The sequence below is a fragment of the Elaeis guineensis genome, chromosome 8 (assembly GCF_000442705.2).
Source record: "Elaeis guineensis isolate ETL-2024a chromosome 8, EG11, whole genome shotgun sequence".
NCBI lineage: Eukaryota > Viridiplantae > Streptophyta > Magnoliopsida > Arecales > Arecaceae > Elaeis > Elaeis guineensis.
The window spans coordinates 74,166,393-74,188,187 of record NC_026000.2 but is presented as its reverse complement, the minus strand read 5'-3'; positions in this window follow the sequence as shown (position 1 = coordinate 74,188,187).

The window sequence follows — 21,795 nt, the reverse complement described above, 5'->3', positions numbered from 1 at the left end:
AATTTTTATTCCAATTTTCTAAGCCTTTTGGAAGATTTTTTATCCTTTATCAGGACCTTATCTAGGCTAGAGGGAAGGAATAAAGAAAATTGGACAAGCAGAGCCTCTTGTAAGAAAGAAAGAAGATTTCTGAATACCCGAGACTCCTCGACGTGCACCCGTATTTATATTGCACGTAAAGGTGCAATCCAAAATATCTCATGCCCTCTTACAAATTATCTCATGCCTCTTGTCTATTTCTCATGCCCCATAAGTTAAGAAATGCCATGTGTACATCAAAATTGGGTTGAAGAGACGCCTTATTTCAGAAAGACTCTTCGATCTTAACTTATGGTGTTCAGATGAGAAGTCACGAAGCTTCTCTTATTGGTGCCATCAACCCATGCCTTTGGATCTGGAAGGAAGCCCATCCAATGGCCAAGATATATGGTGCCAATTTGAAGAATGGCTCAAGAGATTAATGGGCGTGGATAATTTAAAACTTATCTCCCCATTTGAAATTTCAAAGGGGCGCTTCCAAGAGGTGGCGCATGGATTTAATCCTTATCCTTTTCTTAATTCTTCTATGATGAGTTTAATACTCAGAAGGACTCCTAGGCACCTCCTAAGACATCTGAAATACATTCATAGGATAAAGGTTAAGGGGGAAAAATAGGATAGACCTTATCTAAAGGTGGCGCCAACTCCATCCATGCGCCATGTGGCTCATGCGCATGGATTTAAATCCACACGCCAAGAGAGAGACTCTTAGGCATGTGGTTCCCTGGTTTTTGGCACCCACAGAAAGCCCAATTAAAACACTTCGAACCCACTTCAAGACCAAATCCAATTTGGCTCAAATTGGTTCTAAATTAGCCCAAATCGGAACCCGATTCGAATTGATTCGAATCTAAATGCTAGGGTTTGCAACATGTGCTAGCATGTTCAACTTGCAAACATGGTTTAATCAAATTAAACCCATGATCAATTCTCTTTGTGTGTGACCCATTGGGTTCCACATCTAGCCAGCAGTGAGTCCAAGTGTAATTTAAACTAATTTGGTTAGAACACAATCTAGCCGATTTAGGTCAAATCAAGCTGAACCATTTTGATCAATCAGTACAGCTTTTAATTAATGATCGAATTAAACTCTTTAATTCGATCAAACTCACAAGACATGATTGACGTCTAGCAACGTATCATGTCTACCTGGTAGATATGGAATTTTGATGAAAATACCAAAAATACCCTTTAGTAAAAATTATCGTGCAACTTGATCTTACGATCATCCTGCATCTCGAATATAAGTTTGGGTATGGAAAAATGTCAAACCCAATTTTATATTCATATTTCTCTTGATCAAATAATAATGATTCGATTTATAAAATATTAGAAACTATTTTTAATTTTTTCATAATGCTTTGATCAAAGTCTTCCTGAATCATTATTTGATTGAAGTAGAAAGGATGCGATCTCCTCTTACTAGGAGCGATCGTTTCCATATTGACCTACTCACAACCTTCATAAGCAATCCATCATATCCAGAACATTCTGTACATGATTAAATCATGAATGAGTATGATCCAAAATATGGATTCATGCTTATAAGGTTCTATGGCAGTCTCAGGTCAAAAGATTTACATGCACAATTCCCACTATAAAAAAAATCTGTTGACATGTAGATAAGACTCCATCAGATATTCTTTAATTGGATCAATTCAGTGAAGTCATTCTCTAATGAACACTTACATCCTTATATTAGTGTCATACACAAATAATTATGAGATTAATTACCCTCCCTGTCGAGCATACACAGCATGTACCAGTCTTACCGGAAACATTGATCCCCTACTCAATGTTCCATCGACTAAGAATATTTAAAATTAGAGTTTTAAGGTTTTAGGTCTCACTTGGTATGATTGCATCATAACCCTAAAACCATAGCCCTAATTTATGGGGTTCATCAAAATAAGATGCAGCATATGATGAACTAAATGCCATTATTTATTTAAAACATCAGTACATGAGTTGTCGGGAGACAAAAAATATCCATCTATTTATACATTTTGATTGGCTTATAGGGCATATTCCTTTCACGATCTCCATCCGAGCTTCTATAGTAAGCAAATTTTGTTTGAACTTCTATTACAAGTGGACTTCAGTCGAGCTTCTATAATAAGCAGTCTCCATTCGAGCTTCCACGGCAATCGGTCTCCATCCGAGCTTCTACAGTAAGCAGCCTCTTTCTGGACTTTTGCAAGAATCGGACTCCGTCCGAACTTCTACAACGGATGGATTCCAGACGAACTTCTACAACGAACGGGCTCCAGCAGCCGAATTTCTATAATGACCGACTATCTCTAATATTTTTCGTACCTCTCCAGCCATCAACCTTCAACAGTGCCAACCAGACCCCTCCAACAGACAAATTCCCTCTGGATCCCTCCAGTGGTCAACCTTCCACAGTATCCTCTAGACTCCTCCAGCGGACGAACTTCCACAATACCTTCCGAACTCTTCTATCGGTCAACCTTCTATAGCACCTTTCGAATTTCGCTATCGATCGACCTTCTGCTGGATTCCTCATGCAACCGGACCTCTCCAACGGACAGTCTTCAGACAAGCTTCTACATCAAACAAATTCTAGACGAACTTCTCTAGCAATCGAACTCCAGCCAGATTCCTCCAATAGAAAGTTTTTGTCTGGGCTTCTACAGTAGATGACTTCCGTCTGCAGCATCAACGCCTAAGGCACCCAACAACAGTTAACCCGTCAGCAACCTCGAAAACATCCGAGCTTCTCTTAGATTGCTGAGACAGAGAGCTATTTCGCTCCACCAAACGTTCCAACCGAGCTTTAGCCATCCACCCAAACTCTCCGATAAGTCACGACAATGGACACCACTCCACTCTCTATAACGAACTCCACGTGGCCCCACCACTCTCCGGTAAGTCGCGACAACGGACACCACTCTACTCTCCGTAACAAACTCCATGTGGCCCCGAACGGCCCACTACCGGCAGTTATGGACGTCGTTGTCAATTGGTTACGCTCTTCCATCTATGAAAGAGACCCACCAGATACGTTCTCCTCTAAGCTCTAAGCACTATTTTTAAACTCTACTAAAATCTTATTCGAGTGCTCCATTTCTATTGAAGCAGAGTACTGACTTGAGCATCGGAGGGTCTTGCTGGAGCACCTCCAACTCCAGTTTAGACTTCCCTTGCAGGTCCTGGAGGTGACTGTGATCCCCTTGACTCCAGCTTCTCCGACATCGATGGAATTCTGCACCAACAGAATTGGCGCTAGAGGAAGGGGCCTGTATCTTCGCAGGATCCTTGTTCTTAAAGGAGTACTCAACGGGACTGTCTCCGATCATCTTCTTCGACATCTTCTTCTTCTTCTCCGATCAGATCCCAACCTGATGCCTCCCCGAAAGGCATCCACCAGGCGATCTACGACCTCCATGGCCAGATCTCAGCAAGATCTGCCAGCTCCAGTCTCATCTTTAGTTTTTTAGGCTCCTCCTCCAGCAACGGCAGTCGGCATGGAATAGTTCGACCTACTGGTTCAGTAGGTTAGGGGCCTCACCGAAGTGGTACAGACCATGCAGCAGCAGCAGCAGTAGCCGCAGGCATCTGTGCAGCTAGAAAGAGCATCGTCGGAGTTTCAAAATTCGATGATCGGGCGGCCCACTAGGGCTAGTCGCCCTGTATCCCTCAAAAAGGGGAAGCAGAGGGCAGAGAGCCCTCTGTCTGATCACGATCCCACCCCCAGAGGGTCCCTACTTCTATTCTGCCAGAAGACCCTCGAGATTCATGATCGAGAGGATCTCCTGGATCAAAGGTTCCAAGAGATGAACCGATTGATTGAAGAGCTCCACCATGCTCCCTCTGCTTACGGTGAGGATATCTATACTGACCTTCTTTTTTCTCAAAGGGTTATGCAGGAACCGATCCCGTCAAACTTCAAGCTCCCCCAATTTGAGAGCTACGATGGGACCTCGGATTCGGTTGACCATCTGGAGGCCTTTCGAACAATGATGCTGCTCTATGGCACACCAGATGCCATCCTGTGTCGAGCTTTTCCATTTACCTTGAAGGGAGCAGCAAGAAATTGATACTCAGCATTGAAGTCGGGTACTATCTTCTCTTTTGATCAAATGAGCCACTAGTTTGCGACTCATTTCGTCAGCAGCCGATGTCCCCGAAGAGGTTCAGAGTTTCTCATCAACATCAAGCAAAAATAGGGAGAATCCATCCGAACTTATGTCAACCATTTTAATGCCGTCGCATTGGAGGTCCAAAACTTGGACCAATCAGTTGCAATGGCCGCCCTGAAGAGCGGTCTTCAAAAGAATGACCTTCTATTTTCTCTGAAAAAGAAGTATCCCAGGGACTTCGCTGATTTGCTGGCTCGGGTCAAAGGATATGCCCGAGCAGAGGAAGCCTTCAAGCAGAAGGATGAGGAGGCCGTGAAGAAGCGACAGGTGGGTGACTTCAGTAAGCCCGTAGCTGAAAAAGGGTCGAGTGAAGCTTGGCCACATTCTCGAACTCCCTTTGGGCACAAGCATATCCGAACTCCCCCCCGAGCTCGTAGGCAGAGAAGTTCGGACCACAGAGTTCAGTGGAGCTCTCCCCTAGGAAGATTCCACAGCTACGCCCCTCTCAATGCTCCAAAAACTTAGGTGCTGATGGAGATCAGGGAGCAGCTGTCAAGGCCCGAAAGGATGCGCACACATCCCAAAAAGTGCAACCCTGACAAGTTCTGCCTCTATCATTGTGACCACGGCCATGACACGGAGGAGTGTATTCAGCTTCAAGATGAGGTCGAGGAGCTCATCAGACGGGATCGGCTTAACAGATTCATCCTACATCAGCCTGAAGGTAGGAAAGATCGATCGAGGGCCCTACCACAACCAGAGCCACCAAGGAGGGAAGAACAGCCTGAAGATCGGCCTCCAATCGGGATCATCAACACCATCTCTAGATGACCCCGATGGGGAGCAGCCATTGGATCGGTCAGACCGCCCAAGCGGCAGAGGACTGAAGAATCTATAACCTTTACTGAAGAAGATGCCCAGCTTGGCCGATATTTTGTTTTATGATGCATTCTCAAAAATATCCATTCCGAATGATCGGTTAGGGCTGATAAGCTCCCCATTGGTAGGGTTCACTGGCGATGCTGTGCCAGTGAAAGGATTAATAACTTTGACCGTAGTTGCAGGTCGTTACCCAAAACAATCTAGAGTGCAAGTGGATTTCCTGGTAGTAAGGGCGCCGTCTGCCTACAATGCAATATTCGGCCGATCTGGCCTCAACATCCTCCGAGCTATGGTATCGACCTACCATTTGAAATTGAAATTTCTTACAAGCCAAGGGGTCGGAGAGGTCAGAGGAGATCAAGTCCTGGCAAGACACTGCTACAACATAGCGTTACAAAGAAATGGTCAGTCTGACCCCTGTCCAGTTGATGGATTAGACACCTGCAATGACCTTGATGAAGAACGGGGTGAGCCAATTGAAGATCTTGTCTTAATTTCTTTGAACGATGGGGATGAAGAGCACGTGGTGAAGATCGGCTCATGCCTGGGAGAAGAGGTACGGACACAGCTCATCAATTTTCTACAGAAGAATGTGGATGTTTTCGCTTGGATTCCGACGGATATGCTGGGGATTGATGCGGAAGTCATGGAACACCGTCTGGCTATTGATCCCAAACATCGACCGATGAAGAAAAAAATCTGAGGTCATGCATCGAAAAGGCAGAAGGCAATAGCTGAGAAAGTTGATAAACTCATGAAAGCCAGATTCATCAGAGAAGTCAACTATCCGAACTGGGTCTCCAATGTGGTTCTCATCAAGAAGGCGAACGGCAAGTGGAGGATGTGTATAGACTTCAAAAAGTAGAACAAAGCCTGCCCGAAGGACAGTTACCCTCTGCCTAGAATTGATCAATTAGTGGATGCAACCTCGGGCCATGAGCTTCTCACTTTCATGGATGTATTCTCTAGCTACAATCAAATCAGGATGGCACCAGAGGATGAAGAAAAGACTACTTTTATCACTGACCGTGGTCTTTACTATTATAGGGTCATGCCTTTTGGCCTCAAAAATGCAGGGGTGACCTATCAACAGCTGGTGAACAAGATCTTCAAAGAGCAGATCGGCCGCAACATGGAGGTCTACGTGGACGATATGCTTGTAAAAAGCAAATCCTCAATGAACCATGTTGTCGATCTTGAGGAGACCTTCAGCGCCCTCCAAAAATATAAGATGAAGCTGAACCCAACCAAGTACGCTTTTGGAGTAACCTCAGGAAAATTCTTGGACTTTATAGTATCGGGGCATGGGATCGAAGTAAATCTAAAAATGATTCATGCCATCCAGGAAATGACTGCCCCGAAGTCAATAAAAGAAGTTCAGTGCCTTACTGGGAGAGTAGCAGCTCTGAATCGCTTCGTCTCAAGGTCGGCCGAACGGTGCCTACCTTTCTTTCAGACTCTCAAGCAGCCAAAGAACTTCTGTTGGACCAATGAATGTCAGCGAGCATTTGAAGAATTGAAGAACTACCTCGGCTCACCTCCACTATTGGCATAGCTCGAACCTGAAAAGGAGTTGTTCCTGTACCTGGTGATCTCCCCTGTGGCTCTCGCAGCAGTTCTGGTTAAGGAAGAAGCAAAAATTCAACGGTCGATCTACTACATAAGTCGAGTATTGAGAGACACCGAAACTAGGTACACTAAGTTAGAGAAACTAACTTACGCCCTGTTGATTGCAGCCCGAAGGCTCCGACCTTACTTTCAAGGGCACACCATAACACTGCTCACCGACCAGCCGATTAAGGCAGTTCTACATCGAGCGGATGCTTTCAGAAGGATAGCGAAATGGGTGGTCGAGCTTATGAAATTCAACATCAACTATCGACCTCGACCGACGATAAAAGCCCAGATATTATTAGACTTCATAGTGGAATGCACTATCCCAAAAGAAGCCGAACTTGAACGAGGTGAAGCTGACAACCCAGGGCTCTAGCCGAACTCCCCTGAGGAAAGAATAGATCTCCCTGATGGTTTTTCGGCCCTCTATGTGGATGGTTCCTCCAACATCTCAGGCATGGGCACGGGCCTGATCTTGGTCAATCTGGAAGGAATTATCGTGGAATACGCGCTGCACTTCAAATTTCCTGTGATAAATAACGGAGCAGAATATGAAGCTCTGATTGCAGGACTGAAGATTGCCAAAGAATTATAAGTAGATCGGCTCCAAGTCTACAGTAACTCCCAATTGGTGGTGGGACAAGTCAGCAAAAACTATAATGCTCGGGCGGACAGTATGGCCAAGTATCTCGAAAAGATAAAAGAGATCATCCCTGCCTTTGGCAGCTTTGACATCAAGCAGATTTCAAGAGCAAAAAATATCAGGGCTGATCTTCTCTCTTAGTTGGCTACACTGGCTCCAGCTGAACTACCCAAGAAAGTTCTCTTCGAAGTTATGAAATGTCCAAGTACGGAAGAACCGTAGCTTGTAGTGGAGATCAGCCATGAACCCAGCTGGATTGACCCACTGGTTGCATACCTCAAAGACGGGGTTCTTCCTCATAATGCAAAAGAAGCTCGAAAGCTTAGAAACCAGACCTCCCGATATATCCTTTATGAGGGCAAGCTGTACAAGAGGTCGTACTCTTTGCCCCTCCTGAAATATCTCCGACCTTCTGAAGCCGACTTTGCCTTGTAGGAGGTACATGAAAAAGTCTGCGGAAGTCACCTGAGGGCCAGATTTTTATCCCACAAACTATTCTGACAAGGTTATTACTGGCCTACAATGTACCATGACTCCATTGAATATGTCAGAAAGTGTGATCGATGTTAGAGATATGCGAATATCCAAAGATAGCCCGCCTCCGAACTTACACCGTTGAGTGCCCCATGGCCATTTGCACAATAGGGGATGGATATCCTTGGACCTTTTTCGATGACGTCCGAGCAGTGAAAGTTCATCCTGGTGGCAATTGACTACTTCACCAAGTGGGTCGAAGCTGAACCTTTGGCAAAAATCATAGAAGCTAAAGTGCAGGACTTCGTCTGGAAGTTAATCGTTTGTAGGTTTGGCTTACCCAGAACTCTCATTACTGATAATGGGCGACAATTTGCTAGAGAAAAGTTGGCTGAATTTAGTGAGGACATAAACATCTCTCATAACTTCACGTCAGTAGCCCATCCGCAGGCAAACGGCGAAGCCGAAGTGACCAACAGGACTCTGTTGCAAGGAATCTAGGCGAGACTTGAAAAAGCAAAGGAAACTTGGGTAGACGAGCTTTATCATGTGTTATGGACATACCGAACTACCCAAAGAATGCCCACGGGGGAGACTCCCTTTGCCTTAGCCTTCGGAATAGAAGCCATTATCCCGATTGAACTCAAGCTTCCGTCGGCATGAGTCGTGGCATTCGACGAGCAGCACAACTCACAGAATCTCAAGGCAAACCTCGACTTGTTAGAAGAAAAGTGGGAGACTGCTCAAGTTCAGATGGCAGCCTACAAGCAGAAAGCAGTTCACTACTACAACTCTCGGGTCAAGAGCAAAGCCTTCAGAGTGGGGGACTTAGTAGTTCAGCGAGCCACTGTTTCACAACCTCAGAACCAAGAAAAACTTGCCCCAAACTGGGAAGACCCGTATGAAGTCAAGGAGGTAGTCTGGCCCGAGACATACTATCTAAAAGAACTCAGAGGAGTAGGCCTTCCACGATCATGGAATTCAAAAAATTTACGAATGTATTACTGATAACTTTGCCTTAAATAAAAATTTCATATTTGCATATCTTTTCTTTTGGCATGAGCTTATAACGAAGGGAATAGCTCCTTCAGACAATCAAAACTTAGCATGTCAGGAACAAGTGGAGAACCTCATCCCGACACAAACGAAGGCTCGGTTATTAAGAGATCGAATGGGGGGAGAGGCTCTCGCAACGGCCCTTATGCGCCCCCATAGCCATATTAGAAATAGGAGGAGAACCTCATCCTAACATGAGTAAAGTCGAAGATCCGATTATTAAGAGATCGGATGGGGGGAGAGGCCCTCATAATGGCCCTTATGCACCCCCACAGCCATGTTAGGAACAGGAAGAGAACCTCATCCTAACATGAGCAAAGTTGAAGACCCGATTATTAAGAGACAGAATGGGGGGAGAGGCCCTTGCAACGGCCCTTATGCGCCCCCACAGCCATGTTAGGAACAAGAGGAGAACCTCTTCCTAACATGAGCAAAGTTGAAGATCCGATTATTAAGAGACCGGATGGGAAGAGAGGCCCTTGCAACGGCCCTTATGCGCCTCCACAGCCATATTAGGAACAGGAGGAGAACCTCATCCTAACATGAGCAAAGTCGAAGATCCAATTATTAAGAGACCGGATGGGGAGAGAGGCCCTCGCAATGGCCCTTATGTGCCCCCACAGCCCTGTTAAGAACAGGAGGAAAACCTCATCCTAACATGAGCTGAAATTGACTATGTCGGAAATAGGAGGAGAACCTCATCCTGACACAAATGAAGACTTGGTCGTTTAAGATCGGATGAGGGAAAAAGCCTCCTCAATGGCTCCTCTACACCCCTACAACCCCGTTAGGAGCAGAGGAAAAGCCCTCACCCAAACATAAAAAAAAAAGAGGGAGAGAAAAAGGGAAAGCGACGAGCTACATCAGAGATAAGAAAAAAATGAATTACATCTAAGACACAAGAGACCTCGTCTCAATGAGGAAGAAAACTCTTGTCAAAAATCCTCAGTCTCTAAGGGAGAACCCAACACTAGTAGGAGAAAATAGACTTCTTCAAAGTAACGAGAAGTTTGGGCCCCAAGCTCGAACATCGAGAGAAAGCATCAAATTCGAGTTGCCTCAAAAAGATCTTCGATCATGAACAAAAAGGGCGAATCAACGCGGCGATGACCAGGAACCTTCAAACAACGTCAACATCGAATAAGATAAAAGACAAGAGAAGCTCGATAAACGACAACTCAGAGTAAGAATTGATAAGTTCCTTCTTTCTTAGCAGCATCTTCCAATACATTTGGTGAAACGATCGGCTTTTGCCCTCCGATTCTCAAACCCTATTCCTCAGAACTTCGGACTCCACTTCTGCATCCTTGATCGCCTGCTGCTCATAGGTCAGCTGAATTTTCAAATCAAGGAGGACAACTTCGATTGTGAAAATTTCTCTATACTTCCTTAATTCGAAACCCGAACTCGAAAGTAGGAGGACTAGTGTTGGGTATAAAATAACCCCAGCTGAAGTTCATAAGAGGCCAACCCTCCCAGGACTCTTCTAGCTTCCAACCTTGTGCAGCATCTTTCTGAACTCCCCCGACCGTCCGAGCTTCCACAGTACCATCCGAACTCCTCCAACAGTCAACCTTCCACAGTGTCCTCCAGATTCCTCCAACGGACGAACTCCTACCGTACCCTCCAAACTTCTCCAATAATGAGCTCCTTCAGTCATCTATCGGACTACTCCAAATGCTCTCTGGGCTTCACTATCAGTCAATTTTCTACGGTGATCGACTACTCTTCGAATCTCTTCTAGACTTCCTCCTGTCACGATTGACTTTACTCCGAGCTTCTTTCAGACTTCGTCAATGTCTAGGCTTCTCCAGCAGCAGGACTTCTACAGTAACCAGACTTCATCCAAGTTTCTACAGTGGTCGATCGCCTTCCAAATTTCATCTGAGCTTCTACAGTAAGCAAATTTCATCCAAACTTCTATGGCAACCAGTCTCCATCCGAACTTCTACAATAAGCGATCTCCATCCGGGCTTCCACGATAATCGATCTCCATCCGAGCTTCTACAGTAAGCAAATTCCATCCGAACTTCTATTGCAAGCGGACTTCAGTCGAGCTTCTACAATAAGCGGTCTCCATCCGGGCTTCCACGGCAACCGATCTCCATCCGAGCTTCTATAGTAAGCGGCCTCCTTCCAGACTTCTGCAAGAACCAGACTCCGTCCGAACTTCTACAGCGGATGGATTCCAGACGAACTTCTACAATGAAGGGGCTCTAGCAGTCGGATTTCTATAATGACCGACTATCTCTGGTGTCTTCCATACCTCTCCAGCCATCAACCTTCAACAGTACCAATCGAACTTCAACAGTGCCAACCAGACCCCTCCAACGAACAAATTACCTCCGAACCCCTCCAGTGGTCGACCTTCCACAGTGTCCTCCAAACTCCTCTAGCGGACGAACTTCCACAACGCCTTCCAGACTCTTCTATCGGTCAACCTTCTATAGCACCTTCTGAATTTCGCTATCGGTCGACCTTCTGTCGGATTCCTCATGCAACCGGACCTCTCCAGCAGACAGTCTTCAGACAAGCTTCTACATCAAACAAATTCCAGACGGACTTCTCTAGCAATCAGACTCCAGTCAGATTCCTCCAACAGAAAGTTTCCGTCCGGGCTTCTACAGCAGATGACTTCCATCTGCAGCATCAACGCCTAAGGCACCCAACAACAGTTAATCTGTCAGCAACCCCGAAAACATCCAAGCTTCTCTTAGATTGCTGAGATAGAGAGATATTCCGCTCCACCAGATGTCCCAACCGAGCTTCAACCATCCAGCCTGAACTCCCCAGCAAGTTGCGACAACGGACACCACTCCACTCTCTGTAACAAACTCCACGTGGCCCCACCACTCTCTGGCAAGTCGCGACAACGGGCACCACTCCACTCTCTATAACAAACTCCATGTGGCCCCAAATGGCCCACTACCGGACAGTTACGGACGTAGCTGTCAATCGATTATGTTCTCCCGTCTATAAAAGAGACCCCCCAGATATGTTCTCCTCTAAGCTCTAAGCACTATCTCTAAACTCTGCTAAAATCTCATTCGAGTGCTCCATTTCTGTTGAAGCAGAGTACTGACTTGAGCATCGGAGGGTCTTGCCAGAGCACCCCCAACTCCAGTTTAGACTTCCTTTGCAGGTCCCGACGGCGGCCGTGATCCCCTCAACTCCAGCTTCTTCGGTATCGACAAAATTCTGCACCTACAGGTGTCAATCGATTCGATCAATAATAATTATATGATCTTAGGCTCTATTGACCTTACCTTAATCAACTCTTGACTTGGTTTGATCAACTACTAAATCGATTCTAATCCAATGTAATTAAATCAGAAATCTTTTGATGTAATCTAATTACATGACCTAATTTCATCTACCCATGACTAATCCTTCATGCACAAATACTAATTTCTGATCTTAAATCAAAATTTTTAGATCTAATTTTTTTACATGAAGAGTAAATTTTGATCTCAAAATAATTTCAGATCATACATACAAATATGTATCGTATACATAAACAAGTTTAGATCAAAGAAATAAATTTTAGCTCGAAACATACTTTCATATATCATATTCATGAATCAGAACAGATCTCGAAACTCTTTTTAGATCTAAATAATAAAACATATATTATATATATGCAAAAAATTTTAACATTATTCTAGGACAATCATTCAGCATAATAAATTATGCCAAGGCAACCTTATGTCAGAACGACATCAAAATCTTTCAGATCTAAAATTTTTCTCTATAGATTTCAAGTCTAAATCCTAATCTTATGTATATGATGTGGCTTTGATATCACTATTGGAGTTTTATGATTTCATGCATGCATTATTTTACCAAACAAGCATGCAACAGAATTTTAAAAATTTTCAGATTAAACGTAATTTAATCTAAGCATGCATAAGATCAAACCTTCAAATCATAAAAAGGATCATCATATGTGAGATAAGATTCAAATACAGAAATTAAATAAAAAAAAATTAAATATAAAATATATCTGGATATAGATCAATCTTCAACATGAACAGATGATCATGGATATCTTTCGAAAGTCTCTTTTAGTCGCACAAGTGTCTGGCCTCTACGGATATCCACATAAGACTCTGATCTGATCAAAAATCTTTTGATCTCATTGAGGTGCTAGCTCCCTTGCAGAGATTGCATCTTGATGGTTAAAAATCTTCTTTTCTCCTAAGACACTCATAGAGAACAAGAAGATGTAGGAGGATCTTGATCTCTACGCTAGAGATCATGGGAAGAACATTTCTTTTCTTTTCTTCCTAAAATTCATGTACCAAATCTCTATAATAGAGATACAAAAATTTTATCCAACTTTTAACAAAAAGAGGAGACATCCATGACTAAACATGGACAAGAGGTGGAGAAAGATCTATCCAAACCAACCAACAATTTGTTGTAAAAAAGAAAGGATCATAGCAAAACAAACCTCATGCCTTACACCAAGAGGCTGCGCCCTCTCTCCTTATTTTGCTCCATGCCTTCTTATCTAATTTTGGGCATCAAAACCTGGTCTAAATCCTCACCTTTCACCCTCCCATAGCGTGGGTATTTATAGGTTAAAGAGATGTCCTAGTTTTAGTAGTAGATAGAGTCTACAAGTCCTACGACTCTACCAAACTTGGATGCCGCCCAAACACCAAATCCATGCCAACTTTTACATGGGATAAAAGGGGATTCTAAGAAGCTTATTACATGCTAAATAGAGGGAGAGACGTGGGGAATATTTGGCATTGAAACCAGGTTGGTGTGGAATCCATAAGGCGCATGGAATCTAGGTGTTTTAAATCCATGGGACTCTTAATTAAATTGGCTGTTTTAAACTCAATAAAATACCAATGAGTTCTAATCATATTAGAACCAGATTAGACTCAAAAAAGATAAAAAATTAAATCTAATTTGGTGCTCAATTTATTTAAATTAGATGTCTCCTAATTGGAGGAGGAGTCCTAATCCTATTAGACTCTTTTTTGGTACTTGAGTCAAACTCAATTTTTAATTCTTAATCCAATTAGGATTTGGTGCATCCAAAAAATAAGAATTTTTAGTCCAAATAAAAATTCATATATCCTAGTCTAATTAAAAATTAGGTTAAACCCAAATCTTAATTCAACTGAAACTAATCATCCGATCTTTTTGGGGTTATCCTATAACCCTATAGGGTTGATCAAATCAAATCCATAATGAGTCAAATTAAATCTAATCAAATTGGACTTGATACAAGCCCAATTGCTCAATCAAATTGAGTCAATTAGCAATCCTATTGCTAATTAATCCTCTTATAACTCACTAACTCTTTAGTAAGTTACATAATGCAATATTTGCATTAGATCAATTATCAATCAAATTGATAATCAAATTCTATTACGATTCATAATCGTAATTCAACCATCTGATCAGTCAAAAGCCTCTTTTGTATGTAACCTCATAGATTCTATTCTATTTGGTAGTGAGATATATTATGATCTCTATCACAATATCATTGGAACAATCCCAACTCAACCCATCAAGAATCATCGATCATCAAGATGATCCTCATGAGTCTCACAATTCACCAGTGGCACCTAGCAGTATGTAGTGGCAATCTAACAGAATAAAAGATGAACCTCTACGTGCAGTTAGCATATGATATAGTCCTTCTATAATGAGTCCCGACCAGATGGTAGGTCATGGATGAATTGTCAAATCTCAACATTGGTCATATAAAGATTCAATTAGCTTGAGTCCTTATGTGATTCTATAAAAACTCTTTTTCATCTATCACACTGCTATAGCCATAGACTTAAGGACTCAACCTTTTAAATCTCATAGGACTACTCTCTTCTGCTAGAATCGATAGATCCCATTTTGATGCACACCCCACTCCTACAGTGGACCAACTATCACCAATATCTACTACAAGGACTCCTTAAGACCCATATTGATATGTCAGTCAAACTCCAGCAGTCTCACTGCAAGCAGTAATGTCATCTAGGGTAAGGACCAGTCATACAACTGCAGCATCAAGAAAATCACTAACGAGTGAGTAGACATCTATGTGACTTCTTGTGTTGGTTACGCTCAGTACTAGTTGTTCTCTAATAACCACTTGTACTCTAGCTCCAGTATCTCCATACTGTAGACTCGAGACCTTTCTACTCAAAGGAAGCAATTTGTGCACTGGTCTATCTGGATCAAGCACCATCCTCATGATGATCCTATGACCAGGAGCAATTTAGGAATTAACCATCAATGACACATATCTCAAATTTTTAACTCTTTGAGAATATGTGTCATCATCTTGTTAATCTCTTAGATGATTCATGGACACATAAATATGAATGGTAATATAATTATCCAATAAGTATAAAATCATATCCTAGAGATATAAAATGTGTCAGTCAAGATTGGCTTCTAGCGCATACATTCAACACGTGGATGCACATGCAGGCTGACATAGCAAGCACACAGGCACCCAGGCCCAGCACCCTACATGATCCATCATGGACTGCAGGGTGCTGGGAGGTCAATCAAGGCTGCATGGACCGATCATGCAGTCTACATGCGGTCCACAGGCATTTTTGCATGATCTGACAGCTCTGGAGTGAGTCGTTCACAATTGAACGGCTGAGGATGACTTCGGATGTGATCAAGCTTGATCAGAGGCTGGAGTGCACGATCGAACGGCTCTGGTGTGAGTGATTATGATCGAACGGCCATAGATTATTCTAGCATTGATTGGGACTATGTATTCCTACTATAATAATATTTTTAAGATTTTGGAGCCTATATAGCTCCAATTGATGAGCTATTTATTATATTGGATAGCTAGTGACATTCTAGAGGTGTAAAAAGATTTCAAGAGAGATTTCAAAGAACTTTTGTGAAGGTTTTGGGGCTTCTTATTGAGAGACTCTTGTACAAGAGTTGAGTGGTGAGTTCTTCATGTATTGGTTTTGTTTTATTATCTCATAATGAAGCTTGCACTCTCCATGGAGGTAGGCTTGAGGCTGATCTATGTATTTATATTATGTTTCTTATTTTATTTCTTCTTTCTTTCTGTTGCACCATGTGGTATCGAATCCTCTACAATAATTGATATCAGAGCAAGATGGTACCAAAATGCAGATTACAATGAAAGTGATCGAGATAGAAGAAGACAAATACAATCAAGGTGGAGATTAACAGATTTCATAGAAAGAATAATTTCACCTTATGACAGGCAAGGATGAAAAATATGCTCATCCAGCAAGGATTGATCGATGCTCTCTTATGTGAGGGGAAGCCAACTATCATGAAGTATAGGATTGAAGGTGGCTCCAAATGTAGACGATGAGTACGATCCACTTATACCTAGTAGATGAGGTGGTGATCCATATGCTTGGTGAGACTTTTTTGATGATGCTGTGGTCAGAGCTCGAAGAGTTGTACATGATGAAGTCTCTCACCAATATCCTCTTCCTCTGGAGGTAGTTCTACCAACTATGGATCACTGAGGGACAGAGCATATAAGAGCATCTCAGCCATTTTTAGAAGATCCTCACCAACTTTCTCAGCATTGGCAAGAAAGTTGAGGAGAAGATCAAGGTACTGGTCTTGCTATCATCGCTTCCCCCTTCGTATGAGTTCTTGATGTTGGATCTATGTCTGAGAAGTCAATCTTGGTTGATACATTTCATATCTTCAGGATATGATTTTGTACTTATTGGACAGTTATATTACCATTCATATTTATGTATCTATGAATTATCCAAGGGATTAACAAGATGATGATACATATTCTCAAAGAGTTGAGAATTTGAGGCATGTGTCATTGATGGTTGATTCCTAAATTGCTCTTGATCATAGGATCATCATGGGGATAGTGATTGATCCAAATAGATTAATGCACGGATTGCTTCCTTCAAGCAGATGGATCTCGAGTCTATAGCATAGAAATATTGGAGCAAGAGTGCGGGTGGTTGTTAGAGAACAACTAGCACTGAGCGTGACCAACATGAGAAGTCACATGGATGTCTGCTCACTCGTTAGTGACTTTTCCGATGCTGTAATTGTATGACTAATATTTTGACCTGAGATGACACTACTGCTTATAGTGAGGCTGCTGGAGTTTGACTGACACATTAATATGGGTCTCAAGGAGCTCTTGTAATGGATGTTGGCAACAATTGATCCACTATAGGAGCAAGGTATGTATCAAGATGGGATCTATCGATCCTAACAGAAGAGAGTAGTCCTATGAGATTTAAGAGATTGAGTCTTTAAGTCTATGGCCATAGCAGTGTGATTGATGAAAAAAAGTTTTTATAGAATCATATATGGACTCAAGCTAATTGAATCTATCATATGATCGATATTGAGGTTTGATGATTCATCCATGACCTGCCATCTAGTTGGAACTCACGATAGAGGGACTGTATCATGCATTAACTTTACCTAGAAGTTCATCATCTTTTATTCTATTGGATTACCACTACATACTGCTAGGTGTCACTGGTGGATTGTGAGACTCATGAGGATCATCTTGATGATCAATAATCTTTGATGGGCAAAATTGGAATTATTTCAACCCATTGAAAAGAGTTTCAATGATATTGTGATAGAGATCATAATATATCTCACTACCAAATAGAATAGAACTTATAGAGTTATACATAAAAAAGACTTTTGACTGATTAGATAGTTGAATTACGATTATAAATCGTAACAAGATTTGATTATCAATTTGATTGATAATTGATCCAATGCAAATATTGCATATGTAACTTACTAAAGAGTTAGTGAGTTATAAGAGGATTAATTAGTAATAAGATTGCTAATTGACTCAATTTGATTGAGCAATGGGGCTTGCATCAAGTCTAATTTGATTGGATTTAATTTGACTCAATATGGGTTTGATTTGATCAACCTCAATAGGGTTATAGGATAACCCCAAAAGGATTGGATGATTAGTCCCAGTTGAATTAGGATCTAGGTTTGACTCAATTCTTAATTAGACTATGATATATGAAATTCTATTTGGATTAAAAATTCTCATTTTTTTGGATGCACCAAATCCTAATTGGATTAGGATTAAAAATTGAGTTTGACTCAAGCACCAGCAAAGAGTCCAATAAGATTAGGACTCCTCCAATTAGGAGACATCTAATCTAAATTAATTGAACTCCAAATCAGATTTTGATTCCTATTTATTTAAGTCTAATTGGTCCTAATATGATTAGGTTTAATTGGTGCTTTAATTAAATTTAAAATAACAATTTAAACAAGAGTCCCATGATCATGAAATTTCTTGATTCCATGCACCAAAAAGAAGTCCCACGCCAACCTGATTTGTGCACCAAATCAACCCACACCCAAACTAGTTTAATGCCACTTTTTCTCCCCTTTTGTGCATGTAAGAAAGAAGGGATTTCCTCTCTTATTCATAGTGTAAAACCTGGTTGTAATAGGATTTGGGTGGGTGGCACAAAATTAGGAAGAGTCCATGGTGTCTTGGACTCAATCTCCCACCCAAACTAAATCTTCTCTCTTCATCTATTTAAAGGGCAGTATATGGGACATGTAAGATCAGATCATCACCAGGTTTTGACATCCAAAGGATGCTCTTGTGTGTGGAGAAAAATAAGGAAAAAAAAGGGAGGTGGTGAATAGGTTCTTACAATGAGATTAGTTATGGTTTTGATCTCTTCTTTCTTGCAACAATCAAGAGTTGGTTGTTAGGACATCTTGTTCTCCATCTCTTGTCCATGTTTAGACATGGATGTCTCTTCTTTCCTTTATTCAAAAGTTGGATAAAATTTTTACATCTCTATTGTAGAGATTTGGTGCATGAATTTTAGGAACAAAAAAGAAGAAAAGATTCTTCTCATAATCTCTAGTGTAGAGATCAAGATCCTCCTACATCTTCTTCTTCTCTAAGAGTGTCTTAGGAGAAAAAAAGATTTTTAACCATCAAGATGCGATCTGTGCAAGGGAGCTAGCCCTCCAATGAGATCAAAAGACTTCTGACCAGATCAGAGTCTCGTGTGGATACCCGTGGAGGCCAAATGCTTGTGCGTCGATAAGGGACCTTCGGACGATATCCATGATCATCAGTTTGTGTTGAAGATTGATCCATGTCCAAGTATGTTTTATATTTATTTTTTTTATTTGATTTCTATATCTAAATTTTATCTCACATATGATTATCTTATTTATGGTTTGAAGATTTGATCTTATGCATGCTTAGATTAAATTAGATTTAATCTGAAAAATTTTTAAATTCTGCTGCATACTTATTTTGTAAACTCATATGTGAATGAAACTATAAAACTTCAATAGTGGTATCAGAGCCATATTATATGCATGAGATTAAGATTTAGATTTAAAATCTATAGAGAAAAATTTCAGATTTGAAAATTTTTGATGTCGTTCTAGCATAAGATTGCCCTAGCATAACTTATTATGCTGAATGGTTATCCTAGAACGATGTTAAAATTTTTAATTAGATTGAATTTTTAGATCTAATTTTTTTAGTATATATGTAATATATGTTTTATTATTTAGATCTGAAAAGAGTTTCGAGATATGTTTTGATTCATATATATAATATATGAAAGTATGTTTAGGGATGAAATTTATTTCTATGATCTGAACTTGTTTATGTATATGATATATATTTGTATGCATGATCTAAAATTATTTTGAGATCAAAATTTACTCTTCATGTAAAGAATTTAGATCTAAAAATTTTGATTTAAGATCTGAAATTAATATTTGTGCATGAGGGATTGGTCATGGGTAGATCAAGTTAGGTCCTATAATTTGATTACATCAAAAGGATTTTTGATTTGATCATGTTGGGTCTAAATCGATTTAGTTATTGATCAAACCAAGTCAAGTGTTGATTAGGATAAGGTCAATAGAGCTTGAGATCATATAATTATTGTTGATCAAATAAATTGACACCCATATATAGAATTAATTAAACCTAAGGACCTAATTTGGCTCTGTGGTTCGTGTCTGATTCAGCTAAGCTAACCTATTCGGATCAATTGTCCAATTGGTGTCTAAGGTAAGTAATTAAAAGATGGTTATTTAATGGATTCCGTTCACTTACATGATCAATCTATTGGTATCTAAGGAAAGCAATGGGGGGACCCCCACCAATCTCCACTTATCTGGCTAATTTGAAATATTGAGTCTCAAATATGGTTGCTTGATGGTTTGATTTAGCCCATGCCAATTACATCAGTCATGTGATGACAGATTAGATGAGATCTAAACCTAAATCTCTCCATCAAATATTAAGTCTAAGGTCTTCCATTTTTGTAGATGTGCGGACGTGCTACCGGCGTTGATTTTCTCGGCTCATTATAGTGGTTTAGTTGCATTGAAAATATGCAACCACTCTATTAGAAAAAATTTTCTCCAAGGTAAAGATGGGATTGGTGTTAGATGTGTGCCCTAGATGTCAGATTGGCTGACACATTCCTGTACAAATGTAAGGGCAAATTTATAATTTTGACTATAAATGAATAAAAGGGTTATTCTGCTATCACATTATATACATTATGTCTGTGATACATCCTTTGAGTTAGTAGGAATGTTAATTCATATTTTTAAGAGTTAAAAATTTAAGGAATGAATTTACATAACTAACTCATAAACAGCTCCTGACCATAGGATCATCACGAGGATGGTGATCGATCTGAAAGGTTGGTGTACGATCGCTTTCTTAGGGTAGATGTGTCTTGAGTCTATGGTGTAGAAATATCAGAGTGAGAGTACAGATATTCATTGAGAATGAGAGTACTGAGCATGACCACCTCGAGCAGTCATAAAAAAATCTACCTTCTCGTCGATGACTAGCTCGATGCTGCAGCTGTGTGTCTAGTTCTTTGACCTGAGGTACATCGACAGTTCACCTTGAGTGTGTTATAGTTTGACTACACCATAACTCGATCTCCTAACCATTCAAAATCTTGAGGTGTATGTTGGCTGTAGTATATTCATTGTAGGAACCAGATCGCACTAAGAAGGGATCTATCAACCTCGGTAGATAAGAGGAGTAGTCCTATGATGATCGAAAGATCGAGTCCTTAAGCCCATGGCCATGGCAGAGTGAAATAATGAAAAAAAGTTTTTTATTAGGGTTTCACATCAAACTCGAATCAATCGATTGATTCATATGACTGATGTTGGGTTTGATGAGTTCACCTTAACCCTAATTCAGTCGGGACTCATGATAGAAGAACTCAATCACACAAGTAGCTGTACCAAGAGATTCATCTTCATTTATGATGGGTTGCCACCATATATTGCTAGATGTCACTGATGGATTTTGAGAGCAATTAGAATGATCTTGATGATCGATCATTCTAATTGTCTGAATCAGATTAGTTCTGATCCATCGAAAAGAGTTTCGATAATGTCGATGATGAGATCATGACATGTCTCATTACCATACGAAAATGAACCTAACTGGGTCACACAAATAAGAGTTAGGGTCTGAATGTCATCAATTGAGCTAGCCCAGTTCGATTGATTTGGATTAGATCCAATTAGGTTCAAGGAAATCATGCTAGCACATGATTGAGCCTAACTTTTTCCTCGTGTAATCTTTTCTATCTCGACTGAGCCAATGTGATTTGACTCACCCAGAGAACCTTGAGAAGGCTTCTCATAGTCTGACTGGAGTCAGTCCAGCTCAAAAAAGATTTATCTTAATTCATGAGATGAATTTAAGACAACACCTACTAATTCCTGTCACCTGCCATTTCTGTTTTAGGACATTGGTCAAACATTGACTCATGGACCTTGGACTGAAGGCCACTTGGCAAGTGGTCATTTGAGATTTTTTATGGAGTGTCCACCTGCTAAATTGGGCCTCAAAGTGGTGCCATATTCAGATTGGGCATGCACCCCAAGTGGATAAGGATAGAGTTTCATGAGATGAGGACTCTGATCCCTTGATCAACTTGGACTGTGGGGCACAAATCT